Source organism: Martes martes, assembly GCF_963455335.1.
Source record: "Martes martes genome assembly, chromosome: 2".
Lineage (NCBI taxonomy): Eukaryota > Metazoa > Chordata > Mammalia > Carnivora > Mustelidae > Martes > Martes martes.
The window spans coordinates 50,970,751-50,983,468 of NC_137889.1; positions in this window are offsets into that span (position 1 = coordinate 50,970,751).

Below are 12,718 nucleotides of genomic sequence, written 5' to 3' on the forward strand. Positions count from 1 at the left end.
ATATATAAAACATTTGATAAAAAACATAAAGGAACTAAAGCAATAATAATACAATAAGAGTAGGGGGCTTTAACACCCCACTGACATCAATCGACAGGTTATCTAAGCAGAAAATAAAAAAGGAAATAATGGTTTTGAATGACACATTGGACCAGATGGATTTAATAAATATATCCAGAATATTCCATGCAAAATACCAGAATACACATTCTTTTCAAGTGCATATGAAACATTCTCCAGTGTAGGTCACCTATTAGGCTACGAAACAAGTATCAAGAAATTCAGAAAGATCAAAGTTATACCACACATCTTTTCTGACCACAACACCATGAAACTAGAAATCAATTGCAAGTAAGCATCTGGAAAGACCACAAATACATGGAGGTTAAATAATATGTTACTAAACAGTGAATGGGTCAACCAAGAAATAAAAGAAAAAATAAAGTACATGGAAACATATGAAAATCAAAATGCAACAGTCCAAAACCTTTGGGACATAGGAAAATTGGTTCTAATGGAGAAGTTTATAGCAATATAGGCCTAACTCAAGAAGCAAGAAAAATCTCAAGCAACCCAACTTTACACATAAAGGAGCTAGAAAAAGCAAAACAGAGAAAGCCTAAAACTAGCAGAAGGAAAGAAATAATAAGGATTAGAGCAGAAGTCAGTGGTATAGAATCAAAAAAAATAATAATAAAGTAGAACAGATCAATAAAACTAGGAGCTTGTTCTTTGAAAAAATTAATAAAATTGATAAATCTCTAACCAGACTTATCAGGAAAAAAAGGGAAAAGACCTAAATCAATAAAATCGCAAATGAAAGAGGAGAAATAGTGACACAACAGAAATACAACCAATTTTAAGAAAATTTTTGAAAAAACTATATGCCAATGAAATGGACAACCTGTAAGAAATAAATTCCTAGAAACCTATAACCTACTAACACTAAAACAGAAAGAAATAGAAAATTTGAACAGAACAATTATTAGCAAAGAAACTGAATCAGTAGGGGTGTTGGGGTGACTCAATCGGTTAAGCATCCTACTCTTGGTTTTGGCTTAGGTCATGATCTCAAGGTTGTAAGATGGAGCCCCTTACTGGGCTCTGCTGCTCAGCATCGAATCTGCTTGTTTCTCTCCCACCTTTCTGCCCCTGCCCTTGCTCATACACACATTCTTTCTCAGTCTCTTTCCTTATATTAAAAAAAATAAATTAATTAATTAAAAAAATTTTTTTTAAGAAATTGAATCAGTAGTCAAAAAATTCCCAACAAGCAAAAGTCCAGGACCGATTGGATTCACAAGCAAGTTCTATCAAATATTTAAAGAGTTAATATTCATTCTTCCTAGAAAAAGAAAAACTTCTAAATTCATTCTATGAAGTCTGCATTGCCTGATACCAAAACCAGATAGACACCACAAAAAGGGCTTATAGTCCAGTATCTCTGGTGATCATAGATGCAAAAATGGTCAACGAAGAACTTCATTGACCATGACCAAGTGGGATTTATTCCTAAAATGCAAGGGTGATGCAATATTCCCAAACCAAGCAACCTGATACATTACATTAATAAGAGAAAGGATAAGATGTATACGATCACTTCAATAGATGCAGGTAAAGCATTTGACAAAGTTCAACATCCATTTGTGATAAAAACCTTCAGCAAAACAGGTTTAGAGAGAACATAACTCAACATAATAAAGGCCATCTATGAAAAACCCACAGCTAACACCATCCTAAAGGAGGGAAAACTGAGAGCTTTTCCTCTATGGTCAGGAATAAGACCAAGATGTCCACTCTCAACACTTTCATTCAACACAGTGCTGGAAGTCTTAGCCACAGCAATCTTACAACAAAAAGAAAGAAAAGGCATCCAAATCAGTAAAGAAGTAAAACTTTCACTATTCGCAGATTACTTACTATATAGAAAAAACCCAAAAGACTCCACCAAAAAACTGCTACAACTGATACATGAATTTAGGAGAGTAGCAGAATACAAAATTCAATGTACAGAAATCTTTGCATTTCTAAATATCAACAATGAATCAACAGAAAAAGAAATTAAAATGTTCCAATATATAATTGCACCAAGAACAATGAGATGGATACATAGGAATAAACCTATAAACCTAAACCAAAGAGGTGAAAGACCGTACTTTGACCTGTACTATAAAACACTGATGAAAGAAATTGAAAATGACAAAAAAATTGAAAGACATTACATGCTCAGGGATCAGAAGATCAAATATGTTTAAAATGTCTATACTACCCAAAGCAATCTACACATTTAATGAAATCCCTATTAAAATACCAGCAGTATTTTTCACAGAGTCAGAACAAACAATCCTAAAATTTGTATGAACCACAAAAGACTGAGAATAGCAAAAGCAACCTTGAAAAAGAAAAGCAAAGTTGGAAGCATTGCAATTCTTGACTTCAAGTTATATATGGTCAATTAGTCTTGGACAAAGCAGGCAAGAATATGAAATGGGGAAAAAATGTTTCTTCCACAAATGGTGTTGGGAAAATTAGACAGCAATATGCAAAAGGAATGAAACTGAACCATTTTCTTATACCATATACAAAAATAAATTCAAAATGGATTAAAGACCTAAATGTGAGACCTGAAACCATAAAATGTTAGAACACAGGCAGCAATTTCTCTGACATCAGCCATAGCTCCTTTTCTTCTAGATGGCAAAAACAAAAATAAACTATTGGGACTTTATCAAAATAATAAGCTTATGTACAGCAAAGGAAACAACAAAACAATAATATATAATATTATATATATATAATATATATAAATATAATATGGGATTTGGTAATTGGATGGAATGGAACAAAAAGTCATTGAGACCTAGAGGTTAAGAATCTTAGAGGTAAATGGCCCAATGGTCTAATTACATAAAGTCCCCAAGAACAGAAGGCAACCAGAATGGGAGAAGATACTTGCAAGTGACAGAAATGATAAGGGTTAGTATACAAAATATATAAAAAACTTCTAAAACTCAACACACAAAAAAGACAAATAATTCAATTAAAAATGGGCAGAAGACATGAACATTTTTCCAAAGAAGACATGTAGATGGCCAACAGACACATGAGAAGACACTCAACATCACTCAAGATCAGGGAAATGCAAATAAAAACCACAATGAGATATCACCTCACACATGTAAGAATGACTAAAATCAACAACAAAAAACAGGTGTTGGTGAGGATTTGGAGGAAAAGGAACTCTTAATGCACTACTGGTGGGAATGCAAACTGGCACAGTTACTATAGAAAAGAGTGTGGAGGTTCCTCAAAAAATTAAAAATAGAATTACCTTATGATCCAGTAATCTCACTACTGAGAATTTACCCAAAGAATACAAAAAAAAAATTCAAAGGGATACATGCAACCGTATATCTATAGCAGCATTATTTACAAGGGCCAAATTATGGAATCAGCCCAAGTGCCTAACAACTGATGAATGGATAAAGAAGAGGTGGTATATATGTTTATATACACAGTAGAATATTATTCAGCCATTAAAATGTTTGAAATATTGCCATTTACAATAACATGGATGGATCTAGAGTATAATGCTAAGTGAAATAAGTCCATCAGAGACAAATACCAAATGATTTCACTCATGTGGAAACTGAAAAACAAAACAAAGGGGCAGAAGAAAAAAAAAGAGAGAAAGAGAGAAACCCAAAAGCAGACTCTTAAATATAGTGAACAAACTGATGGTGACCAGAGGAAAGTTGGAGGGGGGTTGCTGGTGATGGGTGAAATGTGATGGAGTTAGGAGTCACTTGTGAGGGGATTAAAATAAAAACTCTTAAAAAAATTAAGAATGAAGGAATTGGAGTCCTAGAGACCATCAAAATTTCACTAGAAGAGTTCCAGAAAAATGGTGGGACAGAAAAGCATGTGTTAGGTTTAAGAATGTGGTAAAATAGAAACTTTCTTTAGAAATAATCATTTGGAAAAATACAGAAAAATGGAATATGGTACAATATTTATGACAAGGGAGAGTATACCAACCAGCAGAAAACCTGTTTGTAAGCTGTTATTTACTCTAAAGAGTAAAAGACCTTGACAGTTTAAGAGTGACAATGTAAAATTTATGATGTTAAAGTCTTTGAGTCCACAGCACAAATTGAAAAACTTATATTTGACCAAGGGAGAGTCACATGTCTATTTTAATTTGCATTGTAATTCATTATAATTTGTTGAAAGAAGAAGATATGTATTGTAGATTTGGTGATAGAAAATGATATAATTAGGATTTGAAGAATTTTGAATTATTTAGGAATTCAAATAGAAGTTCAGAAACTAAAAATGTTGCATGAGAAGAAGGGTGATACATGACCATAGTGTGAGAAATAGCCATCATAGATATCTCAGAGATTAAGAACAGAAGTTTAAGAGAAAAATAATGAAGTTACAAGGCAGTGTTGAGTACCCATAGAATGGGTGATCATGATAGGTGCCTGTGTGGCTCAGTCAGTTAATCATCTGACTCTTGATTTTAGCTCAGGTCATGAATTCAGGGTCATGAGATTGAGCACTGCATTGGGCTTCAGGCTCAGCATGGGGTCTGCCTGAGATTCTCTCCATCTGCCCTTCCCCCTGCTCATGCTCTCTCTCTCTCTCAAATGAATAATTTTTTTAAAAAAGAAAGAAATTGGTCATCATGAACATAGAGTAAGATTACTCTCTCCAGAGTGTGTGTGTGTGTTTCCTGAAAAATTTTCCACACATGTGCTAGCATGGAGAAATTTCATAAGTTCCTCCAGATATTACATTATTGTACAAGAGAGAGCTTACAATATGTAAATTTTTGAAAGGAATTGGGCCTCTAATGATGCTAAATGATTAATAAAGCTAATGCTGACATTGGTAAAATACAGATTATATTTGAAGGTTTGGGAGGCAATGCAATTTCTGCTGTTAAGGTCCCATGTTATAATATGGGATTTGGTAATTGCATGGAATGGAACAAAAAGTCATTGAGACCTAGAGGTTAAGAATCTTAGAGGTAAATGGCCCAATGGTCTAATTACATAAATTCCCCAAGAACAGAAGGGTTAGTTATGAGCCAGGTGCTAAATCTTTCTAATATAATACTGGAAGAGAGCAGGTAGTTTGTGGAAGAAGACAAAAAAAAAAAAAAAAAGAGAGAGAGAGAACATGGAAAAACAATATTATAAACTTAACTGAATGATGCAAAGATTTTATAAATAGAAGGAGATAAGTGGTTTGGAGACAGCATTGGATTGTGAGAAACTAACCCCACCTTATGATTCTGAGGTGTATGACATGGGGCAAAACAAACAGGTTTTATTTAAGAGAAGATTACTCTCTTTTCAATTAAATTAGTGCAAATATTCTGGAAGTTCATAGGATATAGTTGAATGATGTGATCAAAGGCAAATTCCCTGGGGCATAGTGGTATGATTTAGGTAAGAGGAGGAAAATGGTGGTAATGAAATGATAAGATATTTAGAATGAGATATAGAAAGTAAAGTAACATCTAAGAAACCTAGACTCCTGGTAGAATTATGAAAAACAAGTAATCATTACTAATATTTATTAATGCAGTAAATTTGGTAAATTTGGTGGTCAATTCTCAAGATACAGTGAATAAAACAGAGTAGTCCTTGTTCTTTCTAGTGGGGAATATAAAAATATAAATAATCTTATAGACTATGATATAATAGTTCCTTGAACACAAAAACAACAAGATTAGGGATATGGAGTGGTGAGGAAGTGTTATTTTACATATATTATTTAGGGAGAACTCTTCAGTTAAAGTGATATTTGAACAGAGTACAGTGGTGTCAGGTCTGTGATAGGAGGTAAAGTTGAAAGTAGTTGGGAGCCAGAATATGGAGAAGTTAGGAGATTCTGTACAGTCTCTGATTTTTACTTTGAGTAGAAAACCACTGCAGTGTTTTAAGCCAAAGGGGAATTTGATCAGAAAGGAATTTTAGAAGTGATATTCTGGCTGTTTCAGTGAGAATTAACTATAAATGGATAAGAGCAAAATCAGGAAGATCAATTTAAAGATTATTGGATTAATCCATATACAAGTTGAGAATGCAGGGAATAGATAGTGAGAAAAGATTGGTTCCTTGATGTTGACTCTATCTTCAAAATATAGTGCTGTATTATAAGGCAGAAGAGAAAAAAAAATAATCAGGGAAACAACTGAGTGTATGTGAGTATGTTTTTCCTGTTAAACAGATAAATGGAATCATTCTATATTGATATGCAAAGATGAAGAGCAAGTGTGTAGGTTGGGAATAGGAGTTTGGTTTTGGCTATCCTAGTGGAACTGTCCCGTAGGCTAAGTAGGTAAGTATATACTTGAGATATTATTTGAAAGTAAACAGCATGTAGTGGTATTTATATCCAAGAGACTGGTAGAGATCATGTAGAAAGTTTATATAGTTAAATAGAAGGATTTAGGGAGACACTATAATTTAGAGATTAGGAAATGAGGAGAAACCAGCAAAGTGGTTGACAAGGACTAGCTTAAGGTGAAAGAGGAGAACTAAGTGGTGGGAAAAAAAAAGTTAGTTCTTCCTTCCCTTCTTTTATCATATATTTCATTAATTTCATTTTCCTTATTTTTATCTCATTTGATTTTAAAGTAACACTATGAGGAGTGACTGAGATTCTAGTAATCACTGTCTCATTTAATATGGCTTCTTTTTTAAAATCTCTCTTTAAACATTTCTCTGGTATGTGTTAATAAAGATTTAAAAAAAAAAAAGAAGCCTTTGCAATTATTTATCCAGATTTTGGCATGGCTTTCAAGGTAGTTATTTGAGTTGTGATAAATATGATTAATTTTGCATGTGGCAGAAATTTGGAATTAGAAAACAATCCTTAGAAGGATAAACTTAAGATGGTACTATTACATATTTTTGAAAATGATCGAAAGGGATAATAGTTGCCATTTATGAAGGAGAATTGTTCTGAGTATTTTAGCAGAAAAAAAAAATCTACCAAAAATATAAAAGATTTGATCACATAATTTTGAACTGCTGTTAAAAATTTCCAAAGCTCCATTAAGCTGGGAAACACTGTATTTAAAATAGTAGAGAAACCCATTCCTATAATTTCACATTTTTATCTATGACTTTTTGTTGCTGTTGTTGTTTTCTTGGGGCTAATTTAGCACAGATTGAAGCTAATTTTGGAAAAATATTCTGATTTGCTCATTATTCTTCCAAACACACAAGGGAACATCTGACAAACTTTAGTAAGATCTTGCTATCTGAGAGTAAATACATCCCACATATTAATGAAGCTCTGTAATGGTAATGTAACTCTGGAAATCTGATTATTAGAAATAATAATGTCCTAGGGGAATTAAGAAGCCCTTGGCTATGTTTTGAGAGTTAGAATATGTCAAGGCCATAATGTTGCCTGGCTACTGAAATGATAATATACTCATTCTAAAATACTCCTTCTTAAAGAAATGTGAACTATATTTAAATTTTTGTTCAAATTTTATTTGAAAAAGTATCAGCATGGTCCTCTAACTACAGAGTCCAATGATTTATAAACAAATTTAGACAGTTCTAGTTTTTCTATTAATGAATTTAATTTTGATATTATTTATGGTTAGACATTTTCATAGATGACTTCATAAACTAATTATGTTATGCATGCATATATAATGAATATGTATATAATGTAAGTTTGTTGAGGTCCCTATTTGCAATTCTCATGTGTGCTGTTTCCTGGATACATGTGTATGCTATAAAGGTCTAGATTTGTAAATAAAAACTTTTAAAGACCCACTTTATGTCTCACTCTTAAGTTTATTAATTATATAAACTGCTTTATTCTTGGAGATTACATTTTCTTATTTGTAAGTACAATTAAAAGTACTCTTTGCATATTCAGAACAGCTATTATAAAGATAAAATTTGATATTGAGGCACTATTGAGATTACATAATTAGTATTTATAAAAGTATATTAACATATATCAAATCAGAATAAAGTTCTAGAATATAATAATTTCTGAATAGGCCCAAGACAAAATTATTAAATAACTATCAAATATTGATCATTTACTATGTGTTAAGCACTACATTAGATATTGAGGATTCAGTGAAAAAATTATGTGATATTCTGAAATTTATATTCTACTGACATGAGCAATACACAATATAATGGAAGATGATAAGTTATGTGAAGAAAACATTTTTTGAAAGGGAATAAAACTAGGAGCACCTGGGTGGTGCAGTCAGTTGAGCATTGGACTCTTGGTTTCTGCTCAGGTCAGGATCTCAGGATTGTCAGAGCAGTGCCAGTTTTCATGCTCAGCACTAAGTCTGCTTGGGTTTCTCTCTGCCCCTTCCCCCATGCCTCTCTCTCTGTCTCTTTCTCTCTAAAATAAATAAATAACACCTGGAGGGTTAAAATTTTAAATAAGATGGCCATCATCACTGGGAAGACAACTTGAATAATAACTTCAAAACATGAAAAATAAAAATAAAAGGATATTTGGAGGAATAGCATTCTAGAAAAAGGAAACCTTAATGCAAAAGTTTGAGATCAAAGTGGAAGCTCAAAATAATTTTTCTTTTAATTATTTTAAATGGAACAAAAAAAGAAGATGTGGTTCATATATATAATGGAATATTACTCAGCCATTGGAAAGGATGAATAACCACCATTTACACTGACATGGATGGAACTAGAGGGGATTATGCTGAGTGAAATAAGTAAAGAAGAGAAAGACAATTATCATATGGTTTCACTCATACATGGAACATAAGGAATAGCACAGAGGACCACAGGGGAAGGGAGGGAAAACTGGGAAGAAATCAGAGAAGGAGACAAACCATGAGAGACTCTGAACTCTGGGAAACAAACTGAGGGTTACTGAAGGGAGGGGATTGAGGGAATAGGGCAACCAAGTAAGGAGGGCATGTGATGTGATGGGCACTGGGTGTTATACACAACTAATGAATCATTGAACACTACATCAAAAACTAATGATGTACTATATGTTGGCTAATTTAACACCAAAAAATGAAAATACAATAATAAAAATTTTGGAGATACAGCTAAAGTAGTGCTAGGAGAGAAATGTATAGCTTTGAATGCTTACACTTAAAAAGAAGTCTTAAGTCACTACTCTAAGCCTCTATTAAAAAAAAAAAAACAAACTATAGAAGGAAGAATGAATTAAGCACTAAAAAAGCAGAATGAAAAATAATTTCAATAAAAGAAATCAATGACTTTGAAAACCAAACATAATGAGGAATACTTAATGAAAGCAAAGCCTGTTTTTTGAGATTGATAAAATGATAAATCTCCAACCAGATTTTTTAAAAGTCTTTTTAAATTTATTAGACAGAAAGAGATCACAAGTGGAAAGGTAGGCGGGGGAGGGGAGGAAGCAGGCTCCCTGCTGAGCAGAGAACCTGATGTGGGGCTCAATTTCAGGACCCTGAGATCATGACCTGAGCCGAAGGCAGAGTCTTAACCCACTGAGCCACCCAGGCGCCGCCCAGATTTTTTTTTTTTTTAATGACAGGGAAAGGGCCCAAGATGGGGACACAGGAAGACCTTGAAATCACCTCTTCCACTAACACACAAAATCTGTGTCCATTTCTAGAGTAATTCCTCCTGAAAAGGAACTGATGGCTAACTGAAAGCTTCTAATAAGAAAAGATAGAAAAAATCACATAGAGAATGGCAAGAGATCTGGAAACATGACAATAAAGGGAGCCCCCACCCCCAGTGCTACTAATGCAGTGGAGAGAGAGATAATACTGAATGTCTTTGGGCATAGAAAAAAAGAAAGAAAAAAAACCTGCTATTTAAAAGACTAACTCAAATACAAAGGAATGAACCATAGGATCCTGCCAAACAGCAGCAAGAGAACTGTTAGAATTCTCTCTGGGTCAGAGGGACTGGTGAATGGTATGGCTTACATTCCCTCTTCACCTTGATAGTGTGGATGGGAGCAGAGTCCTGGTGTCCTAGCCAGCCAAATGCTTTTGAATCCCAGCCCCAGGCATCCCACCAAGGCTGCCCACTGCACAGTGCACACTGGGACACCGCTGGTCAGGGCTCACTACAGTTCTAGCCATCATGCAAAGGTGATACAGGTGCAAAACACCCCCAAAACACTCCAGGTCCACAAAACTGCAGCTTCAGGTAGGTTGCTAGAGCACCCTCAGCATGAATTCTCTGGGACCTCCTGGGTCTCACCTGATTTTGTTCCAGCCACTCTACCAGGGTGCCCTCTGTGTAGAGCTCCCTTGGAAACCCCTGGCTTGTACCCACAGTTGAAATTTACCAAACACATAAAGAGTTAATATTTATCCATCTCAAACTATTCCAAAAAATAGAAGAGTAAGGAAAGCTTCCAAATACATTCTATGAGGCTAACAGTACCCTCATAACAAAATCAGACAAAGACACTACAAAAACAAACAAAGCAGTACAGGCCAATATCCTTGATGAATATAGATGCAAAAATCCTCAAAAAAATATTAGAAAACTGCATGCAAGAAACATTAAAAGGATCATTCATCACAACCAAGTGGAATTTGTTCTGAGGATGCTAGGATGCCTGAATAGTTGCAAATCAATCAACATGACACACATTAAAAACCAAAGAGTAGGGGTGCCTGCCTGGGTGGCTCAGTGGGTTAAAGTCTCTGCCTTTGGCTCAGGTCATGATACCAGGGTCCTGGGATTGAGCCCCGCATCGGGCTTTCTGCTTTGCAGGGAGCCTGCTTTCTCCTCTCTCTCTGCCTGCCTCTCTTCCTGCTTGTGACCTCTGTCTGTCAAATAAATAAGTAAAATCTTAAAAAAAAAAAAAAAGAGTAACAATCATATGATCACCTCAATACAGAAAAAAATATTTGACAAAATTCAACATCTATTCAAGATAAAAACTCTCTACAAAGTGGATTTAGAGGGAACATCTCTCAATATAATAAAGGACATGTATGAAAAACAATACCTAAAATAACACTCAGTTGTGAAAAACAGTCTTTTTCCTCTAGGATCAGGAACAAGCCAATGCTCTCACCACTGTTATTCAACATATGGAAGTTCCTGGCCCAGGAATCAGACAATAACAAGAAATAAAAAACATCCAATTTGGTAAAGAAGAAGTTAATTTATCACTATTTGCAAATGACATACTATTCTACATGGAAGAACCTAAAGATGCCAACAAAAACAACAAACAAAAAACTATGAAAACTAGTAAATGGAGGAAATCAGCCTAAGATGTAAGATTCTACACTTCTGGATCTCTACAGGGGCAAAGGATCATCAGTAAAGAGGTACAAAGAATGGAGTTGGGATTGCACAGACAGATAATGGAGGATAAACAGAAGGAGGAGGGAGCCACCAAAAGCTAGCCATTGGAAAGCAATACCCCAAAGAGAAAGTGCCCTGTGCTTGGTGACCAAGTGATAGCTTGGGGACTGGTGGCTGCTAGAGGGAAAGGACTGATAACAGCACTCAAACAGAACAAAAGGACTTAAGAGACAGTCACTGAGACCCGGCAGCCATAAGCTCAGACCTAAATCCATGGTCCCCAGACCGGCTGTAGCCACTACCCATTGCAGCTGAGAGGACTCAGGAAGGATTCAAGTCAGCATTGCCAGGAATGGCAGCCACCAGGACCAGGCTCACCCAGACTAATATCACTGGTGTTTTTTGTGGCATGGGGTACAGGGATAAGTGTACCACTGTACACTTATCACAGTGTACTCCACTGACCACTGAGACAGTCTCTGGGGAGCATGCACTACCCATAGAAGGCTGTGGTATTCAATGGAACTTGTGTGTGTGTGTGTGGGGGGGGAGGTCTGTGTGTTCTGGACCATTGAGGTAGAAGCAGACAGTGGATTCTCTCTGAGGCAGAGGTCAGGGTGCAGGCAGTTTACTTTGCTCTGACCCTCTGAAAAGCACAAAATGCCACCAGAGAACAAAAGCCAATAAGTTAAGCAACCTAGAAGAAATGGATGCATTCCTGGAAACCTATAAACTTCCAAGACTGAATCAGGAAGAAACTGACAACCTGAATAGACCAATCCCTAATAACAAGATTGAAGCAGTGATCAAAAACCTTCCCCAAAACAAGAGTTCAGGACCTGTTGGATTCCCTGGGGGATTCTACCAAACATTCAAAGAAGAAATAATACCTATTCTCCTGAAGCTGTTTCAAAAAATAGGAAAACTTACAGACTCTTTCTATGGGTCAGCATTACCCTGATTCCCAAACCAGGCAAAGACGCCATTAAAGAGAATTTCAGACCAATATCCCTGACAAAAATGGATGCCAAGATTCTCAACAAGATCCTAGCTAAAAGTATCCAACAGTGCATTAAAAGATTATCCACCATGACCAGCTGGGATTTATCCCTGGGATGCAAGGGTGTTTCAACATTCACAAATCAACCAATGTGATAGGACACATAAGAAGAGAGAGAAGAACCACATGGTCCTCTCAACTGATGCAGAAAAAGCATTTGATGAAATACAGCATTCTTTCCTGATTAAAACTTTCCAGAGTTTAATGATAGAGGGAATATCCCTCAATTTTATAAAATCCATCTATGAAAACCCCATAGGAAATATCATTCTCAAGGGGAAAGGCTGAAAGACTATCCCTTAAGATCAGCAACATGACAAGGATGCCCACTCTTGCCACTATTGTTCAACAT